The sequence below is a fragment of the Eublepharis macularius genome, chromosome 16 (genome assembly GCF_028583425.1).
Source record: "Eublepharis macularius isolate TG4126 chromosome 16, MPM_Emac_v1.0, whole genome shotgun sequence".
Lineage (NCBI taxonomy): Eukaryota > Metazoa > Chordata > Lepidosauria > Squamata > Eublepharidae > Eublepharis > Eublepharis macularius.
The window spans coordinates 18994925-19009252 of NC_072805.1; the positions used below are offsets into that span (position 1 = coordinate 18994925).

Genomic DNA, 14328 nt, shown 5'->3' on the forward strand with positions numbered 1-14328 from the left:
TAGAATGAAAGAAAAAGATCCTCCATTTGTAACATTTATACAAGGACAAAGAATTCAGCTTTCTCTGTGCCTGTGCCTGCACAGAATGTTAATTTTATTTAGCACGAGGTATATCAATTTTAGCCGCAACGTTGATCCAGGGTATTTACTTTAAAAATGAAGGTCAGTCTTTTTCCCCACTCTAATTTGCTTGCTGTGAATGGGTTGTGAGAAGGCTCAGCATGATTAGAAGATCCACAGTTTACTACTTAAAAAAAATTATAGCTTGGAGAGCCAGTTTGGTGTAGTGGTTAAGAGCACGGGACTCTAATCTGGAGAGCCGGGTTTGATTCCCCACTCCTCCGCTTGAAGCTAGTTGGGTGACCTTGGGCTAGTTATGGCTCTCTGGAGCTCTTTCAGCCACACCCACCTCACAGGGTGCTTTGTTGTTGGGACAATAGTAACATACTTTGTAAACTGCTCTGAGTGGGTGTTAAGTCATCCTGAAGGGTGGTATGTATATAAATTGAATGTTGTTGTTATTATCCCACCAATTCATCTTCAAGGCAGTTTACAGGTAATAATTCAAATTATATAAAACTAATTGAAACTGTTAAAAGAACTGCAAAATAAAGAACAGCAGCCAAAATTTATTTTATTTTATTTTTATTTATTTATTTATATTTCAATTTATATACCGCCCATCCCAGGGGCTCTGGGCGGTGAACAGTTTAAAATCGATAAAAACAAAAAACAACAATACTAAAATCAATATACAAAATAATAATGAAATAAATTAACCAAGTGCAATGGTGGGGAGAACCCTCCCCCACTCCAAAGGTGGGAGGCCGACATGGCACCGCCCCCTTCAACCACCGAACGCCTGGCGGAACAGCTCCGTTTTACAGGCCCAGTGGAACGATAATATGTCCCGCTGGGCCCGGGTCTCCATTGACAGAGCGTTCCACCAGGCTGGGGCCAGGACTGAAAAGGCCCTGGCTCTGGTTGAAGCGAGGCGGGCTTCCTTAGGGCCGGGGACCACCAGTAAATATTTATTCGCTGATCGAAGCGATCTCTGGGGAATGTACAGGGAGAGGAGGTTCCGAAGATATGCCGGTCCCAACCCGCTCAGGGCTTTAAAGGTAAGAACCAACATTTTGAAACTGATTCGGAATTCAACCGGAAGCCAGTGCAGCTGGCGCAGGACAGGTGTGATATGTGACTGGTAAGATATACCAGTCAGGACCCGTGCTGCCGCATTCTGGACCAATTGTAGTTTCTGGATCAGGCCCAGGGGTAGCCCAGCGTAGAGTGAGTTACAGTAATCTAGCCTGGAGGTGACCGTTGCATGGATCACTGTAGCCAGGTCCTGGGGCGTCAGGTAGGGGGCAAGTTGCCTGATCTGACAAAGATGGAAAAATGCAGACTTGGCAACCGCCGTGACCTGGGCCTCCATCGATAGGGAGGCATCCAGGAGCACACCCAGACTCTTCACCACTGGCAAAGTTGCCAGATGCCTCCAGAGCTCTGACCAGATTGTCTGGGGCCGTGTCTGGCCGGCCGTCCATCAACAGAAAAAGCTGGGTGTCATCCGCGTATTGATGACAGCCCAGCCCAAACCTCCGCACCAACTGGGTGAGGGGGCGCATGTAGATGTTAAATAACATCGCGGAGAGTATCGCCCCTTGGGGAACCTCGCACACCAAAGGGTGACGGGGTAATAAATCTCCCCCGAGCGCCACCCTCTGTCCCCGACCCTGGAGAAAGGAGACCAGCCATGGGGGAAGGCTCTTCTCTTCTCTCAAACCTCTGGCAGCAGAGAACACATAAGAGTTTTCACAGAGTCTCAAAAGATAGGTACTTAGGGGCCAACACAGAAAAGGCCCAGTCCAAAGCTATATGTTTCGAAGATGGAGGTACCTGGAACAGAGCCCCAGTTCAAGATAGGATTGCCAACTCTGTGTTGGGAAATTCCTGGAGATTTGGGGGTGGCGCTGAGCCTGTGAAGGGTAGATTTTGAGGAGGAGGAAAGGCACCTCAGTGGTGCATAAAGCCCACCCTTGAACGCAGCCATTTTCCTCAGAGGAACTGATCTCTGTTGTCTAGAGACTGGTTGTAATTCTGGGAGATCCCCAGGCACTACCTGGACATTGACCCTAGCTCAAGGCCATAACCTGTGGTTAGATAGTCCTTCATATACCTTGACCATTTATTTTTAGGTATATCCTGGCTTTCTGGCATTCTAGAGTTCAAAGCAGCATCATAAAAGACTGCCAAGATTTATCTTATCAAAGCTCTTACCAGACAAGGAAACGCTTAGCTTGCACAGACTTATTGCTCCATGCGATTTCCAACTATCTACTGGTTTTATAGATCAAAATCAACACTCTGAACTGAACCCAGAAACAAACTGGCAGCCAGCTTAAGCACTTTGAGGTCAAGAAGCATAGCAGGCCAGCGCACAACCAACTACTGCTGTTCAGAGATGCCAGATTACAGAATCTCAGCTCAGAACCTCACAGCTCCTAGGCTCTGTCAATTTCATCTCCCCTTCTGGGAGACTAAGATGAAATTAACAAACCCTCTGAGGAGAGATCTCCTCCTGCTCTATGTAGAAAGGTGAAATTGACAGACCCTTTGACTCTGTCTTTTTAAACTGTGCTTCCCGGCTAACACTGCGTCTCCCTACACTTGAGCGTTCTCGTGGAAGATGTTTTGTGTAAAGAGACTCTAAGCAGAACTACAGCATGGGGAGGGGGGACTCCAACATTAGCCTTCTCCTGCAACCTCTTTCTCTCTCAGTGGCCACATGAAGCAAATAAAAAAGCATTTGAAAAAGAAAAGCATTATGTATATTGAAATGATCAGCCATTACCATTGCTAGGAGTGATAAACAGGGATGTTCGGACGCCCGCCTGTTTGGCTCACATCCTGTTTGCCAGTCACAAAAGGGGAGCCGGTTGTTCAACAGACTGCTCATCGACCTATTGGCTGTTGTCTGACAGGCTGCTTAACTGAATCTTTTCCGATCAGTGCAGTACAGTGTAGTCAGGATTTTCTTTTACACATATCTATCTATTGAATTATTTCATTTACTTCGCTTATACTGAATCAGACCCTTGCAGAGCAATCCTAAGCAGAATTACTCCAGTCTAAGCCTATTGAAATCAATGGGCTTAGACTGGAGTAACTGCTTAGGATTGGGCTGTTGGTCTATCAAAGTCAGTATTGTCTAAGAGCTAAGCTACAAGAGACGGGTTACACAAGGAAGAGCACGTGAAGGGAGTTGCAATGTTAGCTGGGAAGCTGAGTTTTAAAACAGATCAGAAGGCTTTGTCAATTTCCCCTCTCTACAGAGCCAGCAAAGATGGTTCCTCAGAGGGTTTGCTAATTTCCTCTTTGCCTCTTCCAAGGGGAGGTGAAACTGAGAGCCTTTGGGAGGCAAAGAGGAAATTAACAAACCCTCTGAGCAGCCATCTCCCTGGCTCTGTAGAGAGGGGAAATTGACAAAGTCTTCCGATCTCTTTTAAAACTCCCCAGCTAACATTGCAACGCTCTTCACGTGCTCCTTCTCATGTAATTCATCTCTTGTAGCTTGGCTCTAAGACTCACAGCAGCTTTCCAGGGTCTCAGACAGAAGTCTTTCACATTTCTGTCTACTTGATCCTTTTAACTGGAGAGACGAAATATGAGACCTTCTGCATGCAAAGCAGATAGACTGCCACAGAACCAGGGCCACATCATCTAAGGAAAGTCCTTCAGAGGAGCAGACCTGCCACATTCCTCAATGATTTTCCTTTCTCAGGGACAATCCCGTATACCAGCTGCCACTCATAGCTATCTAATTCAAAGGCATAAAGAAGTCCTTTCCCAACCCAACCACTTTCTTTCTTGTTGTTGAGGAAGCAGTAAAGCAGAGAAAACCTGCCCTCTCTTCTGCCATCTGGCCATTCCCCTGCTTACAAATTACTGCTCACTTGCACGATGCCTCCCCAATCCCTGCTGCCCAAAGCAGAGTCTGATTTCTTACATTTTTGCACAGAAGGGTTTGCCGAAAGTTCTGTGGCTCATTGAAAGGGCCTTAACGTTCGCACTCGCACTAGGATTCTCATACTTCTGGCCACACCGATCCCAGCTGTCCCCACCCACCCTCTTCTTGACCACGTCAGCCCTCCCAAACGGGTTGTTTTCTGCTTCGACCGGGCGTGATTAACAGTTCCGATTCCAGAGCCATTATCAGAAGCAGAATGCATCCTGCGGTTCTGCCAAGGCCACCAGTAGTAATTAAAGACTGGCTGCGTAAACATGACTGGCACCAAGCAGGGACCACAACCCCAGAGTTATTGTAGAGTAGGGAGGGCTAGCTTGGGAGACTGGAGGGAGATGGCTCAGAAGGTGGCTGAATCACAGTAAAAGGCGTGGCACGAGAGGTGGAGGGGATCTAGAAGTCTGTTCATAGGCCTACGTAGCATCCCACGGAGCCAGCTGTCGCTTCGTGGGGGGTGGCTGTGAGGTCAGAAGCAGTACTTTGCAGTTAAACAGTGGCAGCGCCCAGGCCAGAGCCGTATGGAGGCAAGGGGTGAGTCATGCTTCCAGCTTGGCACAGCCAGCCCCGTCAAAGGGCACAGAAAGAGCTTCCAACCTGCAGGTGGAGCCTAGAGTTCTCCTGGAATTACAACTGACCTCCGGACTACAGAGATCAATTCCCCTGGAGAAAGTGGCTGTTTGAGAGGCCAGAATCTATAGTGTCATCTCCTTATTGAGCTCCTTCCTCAAACTCCACCCTCCTTAGGCACTGCCCCCAAATCTCCAGGAATTTCTCAAACTGGAGTTGGCAACCCTAGGCACAGCTTAGTGGCTGAGCCCATTTTTTGCACACAGAATCCCCCAGCATATCCAGTGAAAGAAGGGCTGGTAGGGGGAGATGGGGAAGACCCTTCTCTGGCCCAGAACCTGGAGAGCTGTGGACCAGCACAGGAATGGGTGGACAGTGGGAGGCAGCTTTATACATTCACATGCGCCAGCATCCACCGAGTCAAACTCTCACATAATGCAGAGGCCAGGGGCTGGGAGTAACCAACCTGATGAACACACAGGCAGATGCCATCTACTGAGAGTCTTTGTTCATGAGATGTCTTACATGAGGACACTCAAGTGTAGGAAGACGCAATGTTAGCCGGGAAGCATAGTTTAGTTTCACATCTCTACACAGAGCTGGCAGAGATCGCTCCTGAGAGAGTTTGTTAATTTCATCTTCGCCTCTGTGAAGGCTCTGTCAATTTCACCTCCCCTTACAGGCCGCAAAGATGAAATTAACAAACCCTCTCAGGAGCCTCTGCCAGCTCTATATAGAGAAATGAAACTGACAGAACCTTTGCAGTTCCCAGCTAACTTCACATCTTTTCTACACTTGAGCATCCTCGTGCAGAGACTTTTTGTCCCTTGGTCTGTCAATCAAGATCACTCTTGTCTACTGTGACTGACAGCAGCTCTCCAGGGTCTCGAGCAGAGGTCTTTCCCATCACTATAACCTGACCCTTGTTTACCTGGAGAAGCCAGGCCTTGTACTTGGGGTCTTCTGTATGCAAAACAGATGCTCTGCCCCTTCATTCATCCCCAAGGATTCATGCTTGTGGCTTAGCAGTGGAGCTGATACGTTCAGAAGCAGACCTGTACCCTAGCAATTGATAAGCCGCACCTACAGTCAAGTTTGCTAAAGCAGAAGTAATGGCTGTAGAATAATGGAGGGCTTAAGAGCAAGCCCAAAGAAGCTTTCTTCTTAAGGGTTCAAAGCTTATGGAAATAGGCCCGTCAGGTGACTTTTCTCCCACCTGACCCAGCAAATTCCTGTGATCTGGCTCCGTACATTGCAACAGGCGCCCAGACGTGAAATGCTACGCCAGCTCTTCCAGATTTTTATGGCTTGTTTTGCAAACTAGGTGAAAAATAAAGTTGTTATCCATTAACATAAAAAGTAGGATACGTCTCCACTGGGCGATCTTAATCCATTTTAACTAGTGTGGCTTTTCCCCAAGGAACTCTGGAAACATGCAAACACATAACCTATTGCATTTCCCCTAGCTGTTAATAATATTTTATTTGTTTAACTGAATATCCTAGCTGTTGACTGTATGGACTTGCATTGTGTCATCTGCCTTAGGACTCAGTAAGAAAGGCGGATTATAAACAAACAAACAAACAACTGGAGTTTGGCCAAATGGGCTAAGGCTTTCTAACAGAAGTCTTGCCAGTTCTCTCAAAATGACATCTCCCAGGGATCTTGAGAAATCGGGGCAGATGAGTAGTTTCAAAAGCTATTTTTTTAAGCCAGCAGCACAGGTGCATCTAAAAACTTCGACCAGGGACAGGGCATTTCCAGATATAAATAGACAAATAAGGAATAGGGCTATGCAGTAAGGAAATGGTTCAAAGTGGTGCTTTGATAAAGGGGTAGGGACTGTAGACTATACTACTGAGCACTGGCAGCTATGGAAGATTGTTACATCGTGTTAAATTGCTTATGTTTTGTTTCAACATTATTGCAGCTCTGTATTAGATTTCTGCAATCTATACCCTATGGAATTGTTTATGGAAAGTCCCAGCTGTTGATCGTATTGACTTCCACACTGTAATCTGCCTTGAGTCTCAGTGGGAAAGGAGGTCTATAAATAAATAAAAAAAGAAAAACCATCTAGGGCTTGGATTGTCTCATCGTACGGTTTTCAAGGTTTGGTCACATCATGAGAAGACAAGATTCTCTGGAAAAGTCAATAATGCTAAGAAAAGCGGAAGGCAGCAGGAAAAGAGGAAGACCTAAAACGAGATGGCTTGACTCAATAAAAGAAGCCACGTCCTCCAGTTTGCAGGATCTGAGCAAGTCTGTTAATGATAGGACGTTTTGGAGGTCTTTCATTCATAGGGTTGCCATAGGCCAGAGGTGATTTGACAGCACATAACACACAAACACACACACACACAGGGCTTGAATCATATGTGGGTCAAATACCCAATTTAAAAAAAAAACACTGTTTATTACAATTCTCAATTAGCACTTTGTTTGCATGCGCATGCATGCTGTTGCACTGTTGCTTGGGGAACGCAGTGCATGCATGAGGGAAGGTGGTGCTTTGCGCAGGCAGCCCTACAATGCCCCCTTTAACTTTCTTTCCATACACATCATGCATCATCACGCTTTGCCCCATGATTTGCTGCTGGCACATGCTTCAGCGTGGTCCCTCTCACAGAATAAGAGAGCATATTTTCTCAGTGCCCTGGGGCACACGGGATCCTGAGAGCTGGATTGTTCCCTAAATCACATTCCCCTTTACAAAAAAAAAAATCTCATCTCAATTTTAGCACACAAAAGAACCCTTTTCCTGGAGGCTACCCAGCCTTTGTGGCTCATGAAAGTGGACTGCACAGGCATGTAGATAAATATATATTCAAAGGACAGCTCTTTTTAATTGCAGACTAATAATCTCAGGACAAGGGGGCTCGAGATATAATGAACATGAATATTATGAGCAGGGGAAATTCACGTTATGAGCTCATAATTTTGAAGCTTCCGGCATCACCAGAAATGGGTCTCAAGCCACTCTCTTTTGAGCCTGGCTATTGAAGACCCTTCAATTGTATGCTTCACATGCAAACCCCAAACTGCCCACCCGTAACCCTCCCCAAATTGTGTTCTCCTAGAACACAAATCATCCACAGACTTTCCCTCGAGGTCAGAGAGAGATCTAAAACCATCTTTGTTCCCCTGGACAACCAAAAGGCAGTACAGATGGTAGACTCGAAGATCTCCAAAGCATCGAGCCTGCACAAAGCTTTAGCAAAGCCAACAGTGCCTGCAGCCATCTAGACCTTGGGGTGATATTATTTTGCTCCTGTGTGGAAAGAAAAATCTTACATACTTTCAGGTGGGTAGCCCTTTTGGTCTGTAGACCCCCCCCCATACAGTGCTTTGAACACATCTAACCTGCTGCCCCTACTAAGCCTCAGAGCTACCTGACATCTGTCCTCCTTTCATCTGCCCACTTGGAAAGCAGGGTGCAAATTCAAACACATTTCTAGGGTAAACACATTCCTTCGTGCACCCTTACTTCCTAGTAATCACAGCTAGAACTGGACTGCAGAACATTTTTTAAAATTATGTGAAATGATGCAAATTTAATATCTGGATCACATATGCTTTGGGCAGCATTCCTGTCGTCCGATTTGTGCTCCGCGGGAAAGCCTTTCTGCCTACTTTGGTCCCCCAAGCGGAGGTCAGTCGTCACGATCCCCGTCCTTTGGTGACCCACCTAAATGAAGCTGCCCCCCTCGCGACCGAGAGGCAGGGGGCGACACTTGCCTCCAGCGCCTGGCGGGGGATCCAACGCGCCCCCTAAACCGACCTCACAGGACTGTTGTGCAGCTGGGGAGTCGCTCTGCGCTCCTCGGAAGGGGGAAGAATCGACAGCACGAGGGAGCCGCGAACGGCCGCCGGTGCTGGGCCGGGCCGGGCGTCCGCAGGCACGGCCGTCGCGCCCCCTCCCAGTCGGGCTGGAGGGGCTGGAGAGACCGGGCAACGCCGTCCCCTGCGCCGCATCGCGGAGGGGAGACGCGGGACCGACCCGTTCCAGAGGCGCCGCCGCCCGAAGGGCCCCACCCGCCGCCGGCCCGTCCCGCTCGGCCGCCCCGCCGCGAAGCCCCTTCCTTACCTGCTGCGCGCCGGGAGCTGGAGGCGCCCGCCGGGTGCTGCGCTGGGCGCTGCCCGCCTCGCCTGCCGCCTCCCCGTCGTGCCGTGGCAAGCCGAGCCGCTCGGGGGCGCAGGCAGCGGCCGAGGCTGGCGCCAGGGCTGGCGACGGCGGCCTCGGCTGGGCTCCCTCCCGCCGCTCCCTCGCCCGGCTCGGCTCCCTCCTAATCCGTCCCAGGCGCGCCGTATTCCTCCGAGCCGAGGGGCAGCGCCGCTTTCCCAGTCTCCAGTCCACCGGGGCCGACAAGGCGGAGGCGCGTGTTAGTTACTCCGGGGTAAGGGCAGGGCCTTGCGGGCGAAGCGGGGCCGAGGTGCGCCGAGCGGTGTGACGTCTTGCCCGGGGAGCATCCGGCCCTCTCCCTCCAAAGGCCGCCTCGAACTCGCTCCTCTCCGCCGGAGTCCTAACGCGAGTTACGCCCCTTCGAAGCTTCCCTGGATTTAGGAGGGCGGGACTCCGTTCAGGTTGGTCCTTTGCAGCCCCTCGCCGGGCAAAATAGCGCAAGAGAAAGCAAAATGGGCCAGAAACGTTCCTTTGAATTTTTTTTTAAAAAAACTCAGCAGATTAAAAACCTGACTTTTCTAAAGATAAGGCAGCGAGTGCTCCAGGTGGGGCAGCCCACCCCCAGCCGCCGGCCTCGCCCCACCTGCCGCCCTGCTTGACAGCCTGACACATGCCATAAGTGGCGCCGGCCAGGAGTCAGGCCAGGGGCTCATCCAGGCCACCGCAGGCAGGGGACTTTCTCAGCCAGAGGGCCTTGGCTAGGTGTGCACCTGCCCAGCGACAGAGTAGCCAGTCCAGGAAGCTGGTTGCTCTCTAGCCCTGGGTAGAACCAACAAGAGTTTGGGGGCAGGAAGATTTAATTCAGCAGAAGCTTTTGTCAACTAGAATCCCTTTATGTTTTTGTCAGATCTGGTGGAGATAAACTACCAGCTCCTCCCTGGTGCTGCCTCCCCACACTAGGGACAGGGTCCTGTATTCCATTCTCCCTTGAGATAGGACAAGATGGGTAGTCCTGTTAGTCTTCTGTCTGTAGCAGTAGAAAAGAGCAAGAATCCAGTAGCACTTATAAGGCTAACAAAATCTGTGACCGTAGAAAAGAGCAAGAGTCCAGTAGCACCTATAAGACTAACAAAATTTGGGGTAGGGTATGAGCTTTCCTGAATCACAGCTCACAGTATCTAAAGAAGTGAACTGTGATGAACACTTATACTCTACCACAATTTTATTAGTCTTATAAGTGCTACTGGACTCTTGCTCTTTTCTACTCTGTCCCTTGAGACTGCAAGAAAACAATTCCAAAGTTCCTCTCCCTCAGCGATCCCATGCAGCTCTATCTTTGAAAAGTTCTTCCCCTCCCTGCACTAGGGACATAACACTGTTTTCAACTACAGTTCCCAGGTAAAATTGTGTCCCCGATACGTAAAAAACACGTCTGGCGTCTCTTGTAGCTTAAGTGTCAAACTAGGATCTGGGAGACCTGGGTTCGACTCTCTGCTCTGCTGCGAGGCTTGCTGGGTGACAGGCCTGTCATTTTCTTTCAAACTAACCTACCTCCTAGGGTTGTTGTTGTGAAGATAAAATAGAGAAGGGAGGAACCATGTGTATAAGCTGCTTTGGGTCCCCATTGGAGAGAAAAACAGGGAATAAATTTCTGAATAGGTGCTTTGCTTTCGAGGGGGGAGATACTTTGGAGAAGAAGCAAGTGGGTGCCTGGAAATCCCGTGATCAGCACCACAGCACCCGCCAAGCACCACTTTGGAAATCACTGGTCCATCTCAATGAACACCCCCCCCCGCCCCCGTCCTGTTATCTGAGACCCCTTTAACTGGCGATGGGACTAAACGGGGAACAGTCTACATGCTAAAACAAGTGAGCTGCCGCTGAGCTAGGCGTCCTCCGCTTCTAGAAGATCAACTTCTGATGCTTGGAGGGGCCTGTGGTCAGGGACTCGCCAGGTACAATACTGGCATTACCAGCATTAGGGTCCGTCACCTGGCCCATTCTGTGTCTGAACCTCAGACTCAGGATCTGGTATCCAATTCATGAAATTGACTGATCTGAACTGGAGGCGAGAGCAACACGTTTTTGGTACTGACCTCCCACCGTGAGCCCTGTGCCAAAATCTGTCAGACTCTTCCCCAGAACTTGACTGAACCTGCCCCCTGACCTGCCCAACCCCTCCAGACTGTCTCTGACTCACCAAAAACTGGCAGCCTCAACTCCTTCTTTACAAAAACATAAAATTCTTGCTCTGCCTATTTACCAGGTAATGTGAAAAGCACAACCTGGCAATTATACAAATGTTCGTTCGTTCGTTCGTTCGTTCGTTCGTTCGTTCGTTCGTTCGTTCGTTCGTTCGTTCGTTCTTTCTTTCTTTCTTTCTTTCTTTCTTTCTTTCTTTCTTTCTTTCTTTCTTTCTTTCTTTCTTTCTTTCTTTCTTTCTTTCAGCAGGAGGGAAAGGGTAGGCAAGGAGTGCCAAATCCTTGAGAGACGGCTTCTTTGCTTTTTGCTGTTCAGCAGTAAAACAAACCAACGAACCGGGCAGTCTTTTTTTTTAAAAAAAGCAGGATTCCGTTGATCCAGTCCTGGACTGTTTTGGTGAAGACTGGTTGAAACAAGGTTCTTCGTTTCCCTCTGGAGTTTGTTCCCTCTGTTAATTATTATTCTCTATTTTGGTTTCTCTTTGATTCACAGCAGTGTCTGGTTTCTGCAAAACTGGAATGGCATAGGCAGGCAGGTGGGATATGGATTGAAGGGAAGCGCTGTAGAGATTGCAGGTGGTTAGCTATTTGCTGGATTTTGTTGTTGGTGGCATTGAACGACTGGATGTTTTAATAAAATATTGATTTAAAAGCACAACATTAATAAAACTATTTAAAACAGCACCCATTTTTGTGGCTTACCTTGTGGTAGCTGCAGGATAATGATAAGGGAAGGGCCCACCTTGCAAAACACTGACTTGTGTGCAACTTCTTTGAAAAGCACTGGAGAATTCGCAGGGTCTGGCTCTGATTACCTTACTGTTGCTATCAACCATGTTTCTCAGCATGCACACAACTAGAGAGCCAGGATGATGTCAGAGGTAGGATCTGGGAGACCTGAGATCGAATCCCCTACATTATGAAGTTTGCTGGCTGACCTTGGGCCAGCCATACTCTCTCGGCCCAGCCTACCTCACAGGGTTGTTGTAAGGATGATAGGGGGAAGGGACAACCATGTACGTTGCCCTGCGATCCTTGTCGGAAGGGAGGGATAAAAATGGATAGAGAGATGTATGTCTGAAAACTGTATTTTTGTTTATATTCTTAAAGAAGCAGATAATGACTGAGGTCCTAGGAATGCTTTCCTGGGAGTTGGACCCCCTAAATAAACTAGGTCTTGCTCCTGAGCAGACTTGCTCAGGATTACTCTCATTGTGTCGGAACTGACTCCCAGCGTTTTTGGAAACCTTTCAAACGGGAGTTGTGCTGGAGCATTCACAAGACCCGTGAACAATGACAGGATCTTCTATAAAAGGTCTGTGGATGTTTTAAAAAGGATACAGATGTAAGTGGTAGGACTAGGATCTGGGAGAGACCCAGCATCTAATTGCCACCGTGCCACTGGGTGACCTTGGGTCCATCGCACGCTCTCAACCAGGGCCGGCGCGTCCATGGAGGCAGGTCCAACAGTCACCTCGAGCACTGAGGCGCCGGAGGGGGGGCAGGGGCACGTACTGCGGAGCTGGCGGCGGCAGCACTGGCGGCTGAGCGGGAGGGCTGGGAAGCTGCCTGCGTGCCGCCCCAACCACCTGCTGTGCCTGGCCCACAGCTGCTGCGCCCGGCCAGGAGCGTGTGCTGGTGGTGGCAGCACAGGGCAATCTGAGCGGGCAGCCTCCCAGCCCTCCCGCTCAGTTGCCCTGTGCCGCCACCGCCGCCTGCACACAGCTGCAGGCCAGGCACAGCAGGCGGCTGGGGCGGCACAGGGCAACTGAGCGGGAGGGCTGGGAGGCCACCCGCGTGCCGTGCCAGCTGCCTGCCATGCCAATGGGGCCAGCTCGCAGTGGCATGCTGCGTGATGATATCACATGCAGTGACATCATCATGCAGTCTGAATGCGCACGCGTGTGGGGGCAGCAACAGCCTTGAAGCTGCCCCTGGCCTCAGGCACCAGAAACTCTGGCACCGACCCTGCTTTCAACCTACCTCACAGGGTTGTTTTGTGAGGATAAATGGGGGAAGAGGAGATGATGAATATGATCCAATTAGGGCGGGGTGGGAAGCAGGAAATAAATATCTAAATCAGTAATAGCTAAATAATGTACAACAGGTTAGCTCGACCCTTAGCCAACACAGGACAAATACTTCTCCTTGATTCACAGACTGTCTTGACCCCTAATCAGAATATAAAGAATGAAGATTTTACAATAATATGGAGTATTTGCGCAGCAGTTGAACTGTTCAAAGTACTACATGTACATCAACCGGCTGTAAATCTCAGAACAATCTGATAAGGTAGGCTGGAAAGGTTTCATAATTTATTTAATGGAATTTTCAGAATATAGCTCTTTTAAAATGTTCTTTAATTGGATGGAGACCCTTATCTGAAATTTGACTACTGTATAGAATAGTTATTTTACAGAATATTATTATTTAGAAACAGATTTAATGAATGTATGTTAAATTATAGCCAATTTGGATGGAAACTGCCCCCCTTTTATAGTCTTTTCCTTGTGTTTTGTTTTATTTTCTTGTTGTTCAACTGTTATGGTGAATAAAAACTATTTTAAAAAACCAGATAAGGTAGGCTACTGTTATTACCCCCAGGACAAGAGACAATAAGTGCCTTCCTAACATTCTTCTAAGACCATTGACTTAAAAAGTAAACGCTGCTTAAGATCACACTATAGACAACCTAGGAAGATTGTAACCGAGGTGAGATTTGAACTGGGCTACTCCTGAGTCAGACTAGCATCTGGAAGAACTGGGTTCAAATCCCTGTTCTACTGTGGAAGCTTCCTGAAACCTGGGGCCTGCCACAATCTCTCAACCAAACCGATCTTACATAGTGGTGGTTGTGGGAATAAAGTGGAGGAAAGGAAAGAATGGTGTGATAATCCATTCTGGGTCCTGATTAGGAAGAAAAACTGGATACAAATAAAAAATAAATCAGAGCCAGAGTTCATTCGCTGGTCCCCTGCCAAAACAGCTTCTAAACCAGCCTGACCCAATGAACGGGAAAAAAAAGAGTGCAGGCTGAAGCCAGAAACCTCTTTGCTTTAAAAGGCTGATTCTTTGATAACCTTTCCATAGTTATTATCAGTAACCCTAATAAATGGCCGTACACTGACTTTGTTGTTGTTGTTGTTGCATTCTTGGAATGCTTCCAAGAAAGAGCCCTTTAAAGGCTGCAGAATCTTGCCCCCTCACCTGAAATGTCTTTGATCCTCCCCCCCCCCCCCCCGCCCCTGAAATAACACCCCTGCTCTGGGCTCCACTTGCCTACACTCTCTGCAATCCTGAGCTTGGAGACCAGGAGTGGGATCAAGGGCGAGTCCTGTGGGGAGGAGGGTTAATGAGCCTGCCTTGGAGTATTGACACGGGTCTGACGGGCCAGCATTCTCCCACCCTGG

The 14328-nt window shown here is 48.7% G+C and overlaps 1 protein-coding gene across 2 annotated transcripts in view; it reads right to left on the bottom strand.

The window, feature by feature from the left end:
- DOK4 (docking protein 4) overlaps window positions 1–11045 on the bottom strand; it is a 76443-nt gene extending 65398 nt beyond the window's left edge. Inside the window, exon 1 of one of the 2 annotated variants that reach the window (XM_055000632.1) lies at window positions 10918–11045. The gene's annotated coding sequence lies outside the window, so the exon portion shown is untranslated. Of the gene's footprint in view, window positions 1–8681; window positions 9413–10917 lie in introns of those variants that run through there. The other variant, XM_055000631.1, reaches the window with a different exon arrangement.
- Between the last annotated feature and the right edge of the window lie 3283 nt (window positions 11046–14328).